Below are 14,385 nucleotides of genomic sequence, written 5' to 3' on the forward strand. Positions count from 1 at the left end.
ATGGGGGATGACTGTGGCATAATCATACACTGCAACCATTGAAGAATTACATCATTCTGTGTATTACAGACTTAGAATAAAATGTCCACCATATAATTAGTTTAAAAACTAAGGTGTAGGACAGAAAATGTAATACAAGGAGTTATTCTTAACTGTGAACAAGAATGTTTGTTTATAGATGCCAAGAAAATGTATGAAAGAATGCCCGATAAGCTGATTTAATATTTACTTCTGGAGAGTGATGTGTAAATATGAATGTTTATTACCTCTATAATTTTCAGAAATTAAGAATGTAGCATAAAGATTAAAAGCTGTAACTCTTAGCCACAAAATATTTTAGTACTGTATTGTCAGATAATGCTAATATTTGTGTGTAGTGGAAGGAGCACTGGGTTTAGAGTTAGAAGTAATAGATTCGTATTCCAGAACTACCACCCAACTAACTCAAGACCTTGGAAGAAAGCTAATCTTTGAGGGCCCAGTTTCCTTGTTCTTAAATCCACATAAAGTATTTAGCATCTAGTGAGTACCCAGTAATATTAACTGTTGTTACAGTGCTGCTGAAATCTTCCTTGACTGACATAAACTGGAAAAAAAATGCTGCAAGGACAAAAACCAGGAATAGGCTATGGTGATAAAACAGCCAAGGAGATGTAGTCACAATATTTGACTGAACTGCTGAACTTCTTGCCCATGTGTTCAGAATGGTTTTGGCATGACGTGGATATAGAAAACAGTGGTAAATCCATTCTTTTCACAGACCACTCTGCTGCTTATCACTATTATCCTTAATTGTAGAAAGACTACATGTGTTACTTCTTGAACATTAACTTAAAATATGCATATTTGGGGCTAAGTGCTGAGTACAGTGTTCTGTATTTGGCAGAGACAACAGAAATCTGGGTTGCCACTAAGAGTCCATTGACAGATGAACGGAGAGGCAAACTGTGGTGTATACATAGAATGGAATATTCATCAGCCTTAAAAAGGAAGGAAATTCTGACATCTACTACAACAAAAATGAAACTTGGGAACATGCTTGGTGAAATAAACCAGTCACAAAAAGACAAATACATATGATTTCACATAATACGATATACTCCAAGTAGTCAGAATTGTAGAGACAGAAAGTAGAATGGTGGTTGCCAGAGGCTGGGGCAGGGAAAATGAGAAGTTGACTGTTTAACAGGTGTCGAGTTTCAGTTTTACAAGATGAAAAGAGCTGTGGAGATGGGTGGTGGTGATGGTTGCACAGCATTATGGATGTGTTTAATACCAGTGAACTGTACGTGTAAAATTGGTTAAGATGGTTAAATTTTATGTTACACGCACTTACAATAAAAAACTGGAAAAAGGGGTTGCCAAATTTCACAATATAAGTTACTGGACAGATAGTATTATCTAAGGTCCCAAGTCTTTATAAATATTTACAATATTAAGAATTTACTGTTTTTTCCATGACTTTTCAATTGTAAGCCTAAGGAAAGCCACAATTAAGAAAACCAAGAAGCTTGGGGTGCCTGGGTGGTTCAGCTGGTTAAGTGTCTGACTTCAATCCCGGCTCAGGTCATGATCTTGCAGTTTGTGAGTTCGAGCCCCGCATCAGGCTCTGCACTGATGGCACAGAGCCTGCTTGGGATTCTGTCTCTCCTTCTCTTTGCCCCTCCCTCACTTGTGCTCGCTCTCTCAAAATAAACTTTAAAAAGAAAAGAAAAACCAAGAAGCTAAAAGTTTAAGTATGGCAACTCACCTGCCTAAGAATAAAGAGGCAGATGTCAGAAGACTTGGATTCCAGGCCTAATTCTCCCATTTACTGACTCTGTGTTCTTGATGGATTTTAGTCTGTGTGAGGGAGGTATAATTTTACAGAGTTGTTTTGAGCATAAAATGAAACAATCGATTTAAAATGTATTGTAGCCTAGAAGGCATTCTGCACACAGAAGGAGCTATGTAATCGTTTTGTAATCTAGACTGTCTCTGCATAGTATGTTTTATTAGATGACATAAAAACCCATCGTGCCAATTTTCTTAATGGAACGAGGCTATAATGGTAAAATGGACACTTACTGTAAATCCATACTAACCACTGTGAAAGCTTGAGGCCTAACTGAACATGAAAACTAATATAATGCTTGTGGTAGCGTATGACTTTATGACCTGAAGACTGTCAAATTGCAAACAGATTCTTAAAAGTCTGTAAAGACAGTAACTCCCCCCCCAAAAAAAAAATCACATCACAGTTCCAGGTGTCCTTAATGAGATGACTAGCTACATAACTGTCATCGCAGCAACATGCGGAAGAATGAAACTGGACCCCTTTCTTACCCCATTCACAAAAATAAACTCAAAATGGATGAAGGACCTGAATGAGAGAGAGGAAACCATCAAAACCCTAGAGGAGAAAGCAGGAAAAAACCTCTCTGACCTCAGCTGCAGCAATTTCTTACTCCAAAGATGTCTTACTCAACACATCTCCAAAGGCAAGGGAATTAAAAGCAAAAATGAACTTTTGGGACCTCACCAAGGTAAAAAGCTTTTGCACAGCAAAGGAAACAATCAACAAAACTAACAGGCAACCAACAGAATGGGAAAAGATATTTGCAAATGACATATTGGACAAAGGGCTAGTATCCAAAATCTATAAAGAACTCACCAAACTCCACACCCGAGAAACAATATGGTGAAGAAATGGGCAGAGGACATGAATAGACACTTCTCTAAAGAAGACATCCAGATGGCCAAGAGGCACATGAAAAGATGCTCAGCGTCACTCCTCATCAGGGAAATACAAATCAAGACCACACTGAGATACCACCTCACACCAGTCAGAGTGGCTAAAATGAACAAATCAGGAGACTATAGATGCTGGAGAGGATGTGGAGAAACGGGAACTCTCTTATACTGTTGGGACTACAAACTGGTGCAGCCACTCTGGAAAACAGTGTGGAGGTTCCTTAAAAAAATTAAAAATAGTTCTATCCTATGACCTAAAAATAGCATTGCTAGGAATTTACCCAAGGGATACAGGAGTGCTGATGCGTAGGGGCATTTGTACCCCAATGTTTATAGCAGCACTTTCAACAATAGCCAAATTATGGAAAGAACCTAAATGCCCATCAAATGACGAATGGATAAAGAAGACGTGGTTTATATATACAATGGAATACTACTTGGCAATGAGAAAGAATGAAATCTGGCCATTGGTAGCAACGTGGATGGAACTGGAGGGTATTATGCTAAGTGAAATAAGTCAGGCAGAGAAAGACAGATACCATATGTTTGCACTCATATGTGGATTCTGAGAAACCGAACAGAAGACCATGGGGGAGGGGGAGGGGAAAAAAAAGAGGGAAGGAGGCAAACCATAAGAAACTCTTAAATACCGAGAACAAACTGAGGGTTGATGGGGGGGTGGGGGACAGGGGAAAATGGGTGATGGGCATTGAGGAGGGCACCTGTTGGGATGAGCACTGGGTGTTGTATGGAAACCAATTTGACAATAAATTATATTAAAAAAATAAATGTCACCATCCCTCAGTTCCAAGGTTTAGGGTTGGAAGGGAAGCCTTAATCCTTGAGCCAACATCATTCAAAGAGTTTTGTTTTTTTTTTTAATTTGTTGTCAAATTGGCTAACGTACAGTGTGTAAAGTGTCCTCTTGGTTTTTGAGGTAGCTTCTCCTGGTTCATCGCTTACATACAGCACCCAATGCTCATTCTAACAAGTACTTGCCCTCAAAAAGAGTTCTGATGAACCTCAAATGTATATAATATTTAGTTCCACTAATAAATTGTACATCAGAGTTACTTTCATTTTGCATTTGTAAATTTTCTGTTTCTTGATTGAATGGTATGCTTTCTTTTTCAAAAATTTTGTAAATGTTTATTTATTTTGAGAGAGAGCGAACATGTGCGTGCAAGCAAGGGGAGGGGCAGAGAGAAAGATGGAGACAGAATTCGAAGCAGGCTCCAGGCTCTGAGCTGTCAGCATTGAGCCTAAACTCACTAGCTGTGAGATCATGACCTGAGCCAAAGTTGGATGCTTAACCGATTGAGCCACCCAAGGTGCCCTTGAATTGTATTTTTTCTAAACAGTTGGTTCTTTAATAATCAATTTCAGGCCTGAACAGCATTATTTATAAAAAGCAGGAAAGTGTGAGTGAGAACTAGTAAGAATTTAAAAAATAGTCTTTTATCTCCATTTACATTGAGAATTAAAATTATTTTGAAGATGACAGCCTAGCTTGAGGGTTTTTCCCTCCATCATAAGCAACAGTAGACATAATTTTTAGAAGTAGAATCCTTTTCCTTATGTTTTGGGAAGAAATGAATTTTTTTGCAAAGTAATTCTAGAATTTGGAATACAAAGTGAGAATAACTTTGTAGAGTGTTTAATTTGCTTTGATCAAGAGTTAACAAAGGGAAGTGGAAATGTTTGAATCAGATTTTTTTGTCTCGTCAACACTGAATAGACTCACAGAAATACCAAATGTGAAACCACTGCCATAAATGTAGTCCAAGGTCTTTATCCCCCACCTCTACCAAGTGAAACTTGATGAAGTTACTTTTTATAATGTGAGGGCCTTCCTCAGAAATGCCCTCACCATGCATCTAGAGCAAATGGAGCACCTTTCTTTTGATTGGTGGTCTTCAGCCTCCAAAGGGACTATTTGGACAGTGACTAACCTAGTGGGAAGATGGAATATAATCAGATTATTTTTGGTTCTTTCCAGACCCATGTCTTTATTAGAAAGTTGTTTGGATTCCTGTAGTCAGTGTTACAAGGAAACACTAGGTTATTAACACTTTCCAATGATTTCCTCAAGAGTTCCTTTGGTTGTAAAGTCTTTTGATGCCTTTTGTTGATAAGAGGTGGGTGCGGTTAGTGACAGTGACACAGATTCTTAAGAAATTTGTGATACTTTTCTTCCCTCACACCCCCAATTCTCCCCTTCCCGACCCCATTCCACCTCACCCTTCTTAAATTGGATATTATGTGACAACTGACTTTTCTCCATGTTGAATATATTATACTGTTGCTGTGTATCAAAAGTAATTGCCAGTAATTTTCCCTGATAATTGTTCTGGAAAATTCCCCTTCCTTTGAAAAGATGCAGGAAAGCATTTTTACTTAACCAAGAGGTATTTTTGTTTTTCACCACTAAATCTTTTATCATGGTATTCATAGATTAGAGACATGTCTTAAACTTGGAAGGTATTTTTTGTAACGTGTTGAACTGTATATGTCAACATTACATGTTAAAAGACATGAAATACATTGTTTGCTAACAAGCAGCACACTATAATGAATGGTTCTACCTTCTTAGAAATGGGGATTTTGTGTTTTCTGTTTGTGTATATTGTTAGCTTTTACATTATGCTATTTTCTAACATACTTTTACCATGCATATTCTTGGGATGTACTGATGGGCCGTGCTTAAAGCCTTTAGAATATTCACATAGAAAAGAGGTATGCTAAAAACTGAGTATAGTGGATAATACAATACATACTGTAAATATTGAGAAATGCTGTGATTCATCTGTGAGATGAAAACAACCGGGAAGGGAGGGATCAGTGACATACCTGTGCTGGTCCAGAATGGGAACTCTGTAGAGTTTTGAACATTAACTTTTAATCTTTAATGATATATTTAAGTGCAGGGAATGACCTTTTGTGGGGAAAAATTTAATTCCATTTGCTTTTTGCTAGTTGATTTAAGTTGCTTTTTAAGTAAACTTATGTAGCAATATGGAATTTAAAAGGACTATATTTTGCCCTCTGCAGGATTATGTTTTGACTAGGGCAAGGGATGGGGGAGGTGCTAGTGTAGATAGCAAGTACACCCCTCCCACTGAGTAAATTTCCTGTATCCCCAGTGAACCTACTGACTTTTTGTTGGTATGATTGGGAGAAGATAGAGGAACCCATTTCTAGGGATTCTTTATTTTTATTCTCCATTCCTTTAAAGACCCAAAGTTGAGAACCAATGCTCTAGTTCGTTAGTACTCCAGTAAACCATTTTTTGGAGTCATCTAGGAAGCTTTAAAAAAAATACTGCTATCTGAATCTCACCCTAAGAATCTAGAATGCAGCCTGGGTATTGGGATTTTTTTTTAAAGCTCCTCATGTGATTTTGATTTGCTATAAAAGCTGTATAAAGTTCAAAATCCACTGCTGTAGCCAGTAAAGCAAAAGTAGGCAAACAGACTTTTAAAATCTATCCTTCACAATTGTGAATAACATAAGCTCCCTTGAGGACAGGAAACATATTCTTCACTGTGTCTCTATCGTGTAAACTGGTGTCTAGCACTTAGTGGGCACTCCAAGAACACTTTTTGTGGAATGAAGGAATATGGTTATTAAGAATCAATATATTTTAAGGGCGCCTGGGTGGCTTAGTCGGTTAAGTGTCTGACTTCAGCTCAGGTCATCTCACTGTTCGTGAGTTTGAGCCCTGCATTGGGCTCCCTGCTGTCAGTGCAGAGCCTGCTTCAGGTCCTCTGTCCCCTTCTCTCTGTCCCCCTGCCCCCACTTTTTTTTTTTTTTTTTTTTTTTTAACATTTATTTATTTATCTTAGAGAGACACAAAGCACAAGTGGGGCAGGGGCAGAGAGAGAATGAGACCCCGAATCGGAAGCAGGCTCCCGGCTACGAGCCATCGGCACAGAGCCCGACGCGGGGCTCAAACTCACAAACCGGAGCCAAAGTCGTTCACCCAACCAACTGAGCCACCCAGGCGCCCCTGCCCCCCCCCCCCACTCTTGCATGCTCTTCCTCAAAAGTAAACATTTTAAAAATCAATATATTTTATTTAAAGAATAAACCATTCAAACATTAATTCTTTGAAACTATGAATTATATGAACTAGAGATAAGTTAGTGATGAAACCTATTCTTTTTGTGTGTATGTGGAAGAAAAGCTGAAACTAGGTATTTATTTTTAAAATAGAGATAAGAATCCCTGCATGAATAAGTGCAAATATGTTTTTATCATTCCCCTTAAGTGTATTTGCACTTGAGATAACCCAGTGGGACAAAGTGATTGTATCCCACCGAGGTTAACTCCTACCATGAACATTTCCTTGATGTAGTTTTTATCCTTTACCTCTTGAAAAAGATTTTTTCTACTTGCTGTATGCATGTGTTTTGTTTTTCGTGTGTGTGTGTGTGTGTGTGTGTGTGTGAGAAATAAAGGCAATACTCTGTCTCCTTCCTTCAGGAAGCACCTTTTTTTCTCTGTGCAATACACAGTTTTTGTCATTTCCACTTTAATGTGAACTAAGAAGTCCTCCTTTTCCTGTGCAAAGGAAATTTCCCAGCTGCTCATAAATTGTGGAGCCTGCTGTGAGAGAAGGCAAGATCTCAGAGTTCCTTCTCTTTGTCCATGTGTTCTCTTACTGCTTTTTCCATCCAGCTTCTCTTTTCATTTCTAATACGTACCATCTACTTGACAAGATGGTGACTTTCTGGTAACTTCCCAAGGTGCTTTGAGAGTTAGCCCTGTTTTTGTGTGTCACACGTGGTGCTGGTACTTTGTGAGAACTTGGCGACATTGCTTTGCTCTCCTCCGATTGATTGAAAAGGTAAGCTGGGAAAATTGAAAGGTTGAAAGGGTATTATTTTGAAAGAGATTTTCTAGTGTTTTCTTGGTTAAAATGCTCACCACTTCCTCTCTTCTGTAAATATACCCATTTGAGCATATCTCAAATTTCCTGTGTTTTGAGCCTCTCATATATGTATGTAGAACTACCATTTGGAATATGATCTCCTGTTGATTCACCAGAGGGCCTCTAATAAACCTCTAAGTGTCCAGCTAACTGACTCTTCAAGGTCACAAACTCATTCTAAAGTGGAGCTGTGGGAAGGATTTGCCATATGATTAAATGATCATCAGGCCCAAATATACTGTTGTTTTTGCTCATGCTGCTCCTAGTGTCTAGAACATTCTCTTGCTGCTTCTTTGGCTTTTATCTTTTTAAATTATAATTTATAAATCACATGTATATAATTTATAAAAAGTTAGCTCCATTATGAAATTCTCCCTTTCCATCTCTGTCGTCTTGGGCCTGGTTTAGGTGCCTGATGTTTGGGAGTTTACAGTGTATCCTGCAAAGGATATAAAAGGAAATTCTGGGTTTTTCTAGTTCTATTTTGGTGCCGTGGAAACCACTTTCAAGAATGGGAAACTAAGGATCATACATAGAAGTATGAACTTAAGAGCCAAGGCAGGTATTGTCATTTTTGTTACAATCTGTTTCTTCACAAGGTTTTTTATTTGGGGACATCATGATTAAAGGTTATTCTGTGGATTCTCAAAATACTTGTCATCCATTGATTCACTGACACGTCATCAAGGCTGTTTGGATGGGTGTACTGCACAGGTCTGGTCGAAGGGTGAGTACATGCTGGAAATGAGAAGTGAAGGGAATAGAATTGGGGCTTGGGAACATTTATATGTTTTTAGATGATTGCTACTTCCTGTTCAGCTAAGCAGAATCCTGTAACTTTGCTCTTAGTTAAGGAGATAGTCCTGTAAGCTTGACAGATCACAGCTGTATCCTGTACTTTGTGTGAAAATGCATTTGCTTTCTCTCCTATTTATTTGATTTTTCTAATTTCCTAATATGTTAAAGATTATTCCAGTGTTTCATGGAGGGAGAGGTTGGATATGTGCCCAGATGAGAATGTGAACAATGGTTAAATACTAGGTTATAGGCAGAGAGTGAATTAAACATGGGGTATGTGTGCTGCAAAAACTGAATGACAAGGAGAAACCTCCTCTGAATAAATTTCTAAAAGAAGGTCCCAAGAACATTTGAATGTTTTAGACTAAGCCACACAGTTCCTTTATAGCGAATTAAGTACTTGCTCTGTATTTTTAAATTTTATTTATTTATTTGGGGGTTGGCAGAGAGAGGGAGAGCGAGCAAGCACAGGAAAGGGGCAGCGGGGGAGAGAGAGGATCCCAAGCAGACTACGCCCCATCAGCACAGGGCCTCACATGGGGCTTGAACCCACAGACCATGACACCATGACCTGAGCTGAAATCAGAAGTCAGATGCTCAACCAACTGAGCCACCCAGGCATCCTATACTTGCTCTGTATTCTAACTATTCCTCCATTTTATTTCCAGAGTTTTAGAATAACCTCAGGATGTTATTTCTTTTATCTAACCATCCTAAACGTCTTTGATTGCCACCGGAATACTATTAATTAACCCAGAGCTCCTTCCTTCCTTGGAATTTTATACTCTGATGTTTAAGGTTAAGTTTAATACACTGGTAGGTTGTGCACATTAGCACAAATTCATTTTGACATTGTTCAGATATGTTTGAGATGTTTTTTGATATCTCAGTTGACGTGGAGTGTTTCATTGATGATACAGAGGAATGACAACATGTCCATAGGAGAGAGAATTCCAATTTGAGCGTTCTTTCCTAAGCAGCAACTGTAACTTTGGTGAGGTGAAACAGTACTGGTCTGAAGTCTGGAGATAAGTACTTTGAATGACCTTAGGTGACGACCTTAGGTACCTGTGAATTCTCACAAGTTACAAAGAGAGGGGAGGGTCTAGGGGGGAGAGAGAGAATCCCAAGCAGACTCTGCACCATCAGGACAGAGCCTGACGTGGGACTTGAACCCACAGACTATGACATTATGACCTTTAAGGTCTTTCCGGCTATTTGCTGTTCGTGAAGCCTGAGCTCTGCTAGCACAAAATGCAGTTGTGTCTTTCATTCTATTAGTGTCTATTACTCTCAAAGACTGACTATATAATATGAAAGATAAAAAAGAAGATGAAAACCCACAGTGTTCAGATGGTGGGGCTCATCAAGCCAAACCAAATACTATAGCCCAGGTAGACGCAGGTGACACCGACGGCTTCCTGACAGTATAGGGTAATGGACAGGGGCTTATGGGTGGAACTTACTCAGTGACACCAACTTTTGTTGGTGTAGTACACTCTAGAAAAGGATTGTGTTTTTTTTTTCTCTTACTGCTGATTGGTCTTGGAGAAGTCTAAGTGAGAGGATTGACTAAAGTCAAGCCTTTCTTTGGTAACTTAAAATGAAAGCATCTTCAAGAAGAACTTCTGTAAGGAAGGAAGCAAATTGGTACTATAAGTTCTTTCGGTAGTGCACATAAAAACTGAAATACACAGATGGTGTACAAGTGCTTGTAGGGGAAAATGAAATATCCGCTTACATGAAGACCTTCCATAACAAATGGGCTGGCTAATGAAGGATTAACTATTCGTTTTTTCTTTTGTATTACCGTGTTTATCTAGGTAGTATAATCATCCATGTAAATTTCTAGTCTGAGATACGTTCGTTCAGTAAATTCATCATGAAATGTTTCATTGTATGAAATCTTTAAGACAATCTAATTCAGTCCTCTCATTTGTAGTTGAGGAAACTGAGGCCCAGAAAGAATGAGTAACTTGGCCAAAATCATGCTGTTAAATAGAATCAGGGGGCGCCTGGGTGGCGCAGTCGGTTAAGCGTCCGACTTCAGCCAGGTCACGATCTCGCGGTCCGTGAGTTCGAGCCCCGCGTCGGGCTCTGGGCTGATGGCTCAGAGCCTGGAGCCTGTTTCCGATTCTGTGTCTCCCTCTCTCTCTGACCCTCCCCCATTCATGCTCTGTCTCTCTCTGTCCCAAAAATAAATAAACGTTGAAAAAAAAAAAGAAAGAAAGAAAAAAAAAAATAGAATCAGAACTGGAAGAATGAGTAACCTGGTCAAAATCATGCTGTTAAATAGAATCAGAACTGGAACTAGAACCCAGTTCTGCTTACTCGTAAATGTTTATTATTGAGAATACATACCTATTCTTTATATATTTTAAAATGTGAAGTATACCCACAAAAATTTGCAAAAGAGCATGCAGTTTTAGTAAGCTACTGAATGAGACTAAATCTTCACCTTTTTTTTTTCTATGAATCCTCACCATGAGGCTTTGCTCTTCAATAACATCTGAAAGTAGTGTTCTGCCAACAGATACATTTTCATGTCACATTCTCTTAGGTTCTTGGACCATGAGGTAAGATAGCGTTAAGCAAAAGTAAGATAACATAAATATAAAATTTTCCACAGTAAGAATCCAGAAAATTCTCTCATGACAGGGCAAGAATGGATAACACTGAAATGTGTTGGTTTTCAATAGGGATTTCAGATTCCTAACCCAGCAGAGAGAATGTGATAAAAGAGTAAAAAAGAATCCCAATTATTTGCTATGCATTAGTGATTATGCAGTTTTTTTGCTTTTATTTTGCATAATTGCTTAGTTTTGAACATCCTCATTATTTAATGACTATGAGGCCTATTTTATATTTAAATGTTTTGTGAATATATTGGGAATATTTCTACTCACTGAAAAAATGGTAGCAGATTCTGAAGATGGGAGAAGCTGTTGAATAGCTCAGATAATGGAACGTGTTAACACTTAATGTTGCTATTGGTCAGTGTTTGAACATTGTGATCATTTCAGCTGTACTGTACATTTCAGTCCGTTCACTGTATTGTTAATGTGAAGAAGCAGAGTATTTAGCATACTGATTGGAGACCCAAATTCTGTTTGAGAATCTCTCAGTTTTTTCCTCCGTGCTGAAGACTCACAAGAGATTACTTAATTTGTTCTTGTTTTTATGGGAAATATACAGTTTAACAGGTGAGAGAGTTTGGATTACTTCTTAAAAGAGTTTAGATTAGGAAAATGCTTTGGTTTTGTAAAAGAGGATCTAACAGTGTTTCTGGAGAGCAGAACCAGCCAGCAGAAAACATGGCATCGAGTTATATGCTTTTCCTACAGGAAAAAAGGGAGGCTTTTGTCTCTTATAGCTTATCTTAATTTTTTTTAGGCAATCCATTAAATGTAAGTTTAATACAGCTACAGAAAAGCGCACAAGTCAAAAGATACAGCTTGACAAATATGTTCAAAGTGAACACACTGTATAGTATCACCCAGATCAAGAAATGGAACAGCAGAGGGGCGCCTGGGTGGCGCAGTCGGTTAAGCGTCCGACTTCAGCCAGGTCACGATCTCGCGGTCCGTGAGTTCGAGCCCCGCATCAGGCTCTGGGCTGATGGCTCAGAGCCTGGAGCCTGTTTCCGATTCTGTGTCTCCCTCTCTCTCTGCCCCTCCCCCGTTCATGCTCTGTCTCTCTCTGTCCCAAAAATAAATAAACGTTGAAAAAAAAAAAAGAAAAAAAAAAAAAGAAATGGAACAGCAGAAACCATTACCTCCTTGCAAGGTAGCCATAATCCCGGCATGTCGTAGGTTAGCGTTGCCTGCTTCTGAGTTTTATATAAATGGAATCATTCAGTATCTGCTCTTTTGTGTCTGGCTTCTTCTCTTCAACATTTTTTACTGTGAAATTCATCCATGTTGTTGCATGTAACAATAGTTTTTCTAATTATTGTGTGTATTCCTTTTTATGGATGTACAATAATCCTTTTTGTGAATGGGCATTCAGATTGTTTCTAGTTTGGGGCTATTAAAAATAATTCTGCCATGAATATTTTTGTGTATGTTTTTAGTGTTCATATATATGCATTTGTTAGGTGTACTCCAGGGAGAGGCATAGCTAGATGACAGAGCATGTGTGATTCCAGCCTCTGTAGATAATGCCAAAAGATTTTCCAAAATACTTGTACTAATTGACATAAGGATTTGTACTGTTTCAGAGTTCCAGATGCTCCACATCCTGGCCAATACTTTGTAGTAACAGCTTCTTTGTTTTTATTTTAACTATACTGATAGGTACATAGCATATCTCAGTGTGGTTTTAATTTGTATTTCCCTGATGATTAATGTGATGGGCATTTCATGCATTTATTGGTCATTTAGATATTCTCTTTGGGGAAGTACCTGTTTAAACCTTTTACTAATAAGCAGATTAGATCCTTTTTTTTTTTAAAGGGATTTTTAAAATATATTCTGGATAATCTTTTATCAGATTAAAGTTTTATCAGTCTACAGTCAACAGCTCACTCTTCCCTTCCGAACAATACAAGGATCTTAAAAACACTTAAACTCTCATTCTGCATTTCCATCTTATGTGATATAATTGATCAGGATTTCAGTTCCACCTTGTTTTTAAACTTCTACATTTGTTATTGCTTATTATTTTTTTGTATAGTATTTTAAAAATTATTTGTTTACGGGGCGCCTGGGTGGCTCAGTTGGTTCAGCGGCCGACTTCGGCTCGGGTCATGATCTCATGGCTCCTGAGTTCGAGCCCCGCATCGGGCTCTGTGCTGACAGCTTGGAGCCTGGAGCCTGCTTCGGATTCTGTGTCTCCCTCTCTTTCTGCCCCTAACCCACTTACATTCTCTGTCTCTCTCAAAAATAAATAAACATTAAAAAAAACTTGTTTACCATTTTCTTTCCTCTTTCTTCCATCTCTGTTCTTCCTTCTAGTTTTAATTTTTCTTAAATTCATCTTTTAAAGTTACTTTAATGAGTTTATAGAACTCTTTAGGAGACCGTGTTTTATTTTAATAGTTTTGTTTGATGTACAATTCTAGGCTGACTGTTCTTTCACCACTATTATTTCTGTCTTATGACATTTTTTTCTTTTGAAGTCTACTGCAAATCTAATTATCAGTCCTTTATGGGTGATTTGTCTCTGAAAAATTTTAGCCACAACCTTCTCAAATATGACCTCTCCCCCATTCTATTTCTTCTCTTAAAACTCCAGTATGTTAGATCTCTTTTCTCTCAATGTCTCTTAGTCTCTTGTTACACATTCCATTTCTTTGTCTCTCTGTGCTTCATTCTGGCTGGTTTTTTCAGATTTGGATTCCAGTTTATTCTTTCAAGTTGGGTCTAGTCTACTGTTTAATCTATTCACTATGTTTTTTTTTTCTTTTCAAGATTTTCAGTTCACGTTAATTAACATGGTGTAGTGTTGGTTTCAGGAATAGATTTTAGTGTTGTATCACTTACATATAACACCCACTGCTCATCACAGGTGCCCCTCCTTAATGCCCATCACCCACTCCCACTGCCTCTCCAGCACCTCTCAGTTTGTTCTCTATCATTAAGTCTCTTATGGTTTGCCTCCCTTTCCATTTTTATCTTATTTTTCCTCTCCTTCCCCTATGTTCGTCTGTTTTCTTTCTTAAATTCCACATGTGGGTGAAATCATATGGTATTTGTCTTTCTCTGACTTATTTTGCATAGCATTGTACTCTCTAATTCCATCCATGGTCACCAAGTTTTTTAAATTATTCAGTAGTTTTTCAGTTCTACTGGTCTTACTTTATAACATCTTGTTTCTCATGCTTCCAATTCTGTCTTGAAGGATTTTGTAATACAATTTTATATTCTGTGTCTCGTTATTCCACTGTCTGCAGTTCTTGGGGAGAGGTATTCTACTCTGTT

General features: G+C 38.2%; 1 protein-coding gene across 9 annotated transcripts in view; it reads left to right on the forward strand.

The window, feature by feature from the left end:
* Positions 1 to 14,385, forward strand: part of ADD3 (adducin 3) — a 125,128-nt gene that overhangs the window by 47,991 nt on the left and 62,752 nt on the right. For 2 of the 9 annotated variants that reach the window (XM_045438849.1, XM_045438856.1), the window contains exon 1: positions 8,271 to 8,393. The exons of the other annotated variants lie outside the window; for them this stretch is intronic. The gene's annotated coding sequence lies outside the window, so the exon portion shown is untranslated. Of the gene's footprint in view, positions 1 to 8,270; positions 8,394 to 14,385 lie in introns of those variants that run through there. 9 annotated transcript variants of the gene reach the window in all.

This window comes from Leopardus geoffroyi, chromosome D2, assembly GCF_018350155.1.
Source record: "Leopardus geoffroyi isolate Oge1 chromosome D2, O.geoffroyi_Oge1_pat1.0, whole genome shotgun sequence".
In the NCBI taxonomy this organism is placed as follows: Eukaryota; Metazoa; Chordata; class Mammalia; order Carnivora; family Felidae; genus Leopardus; species Leopardus geoffroyi.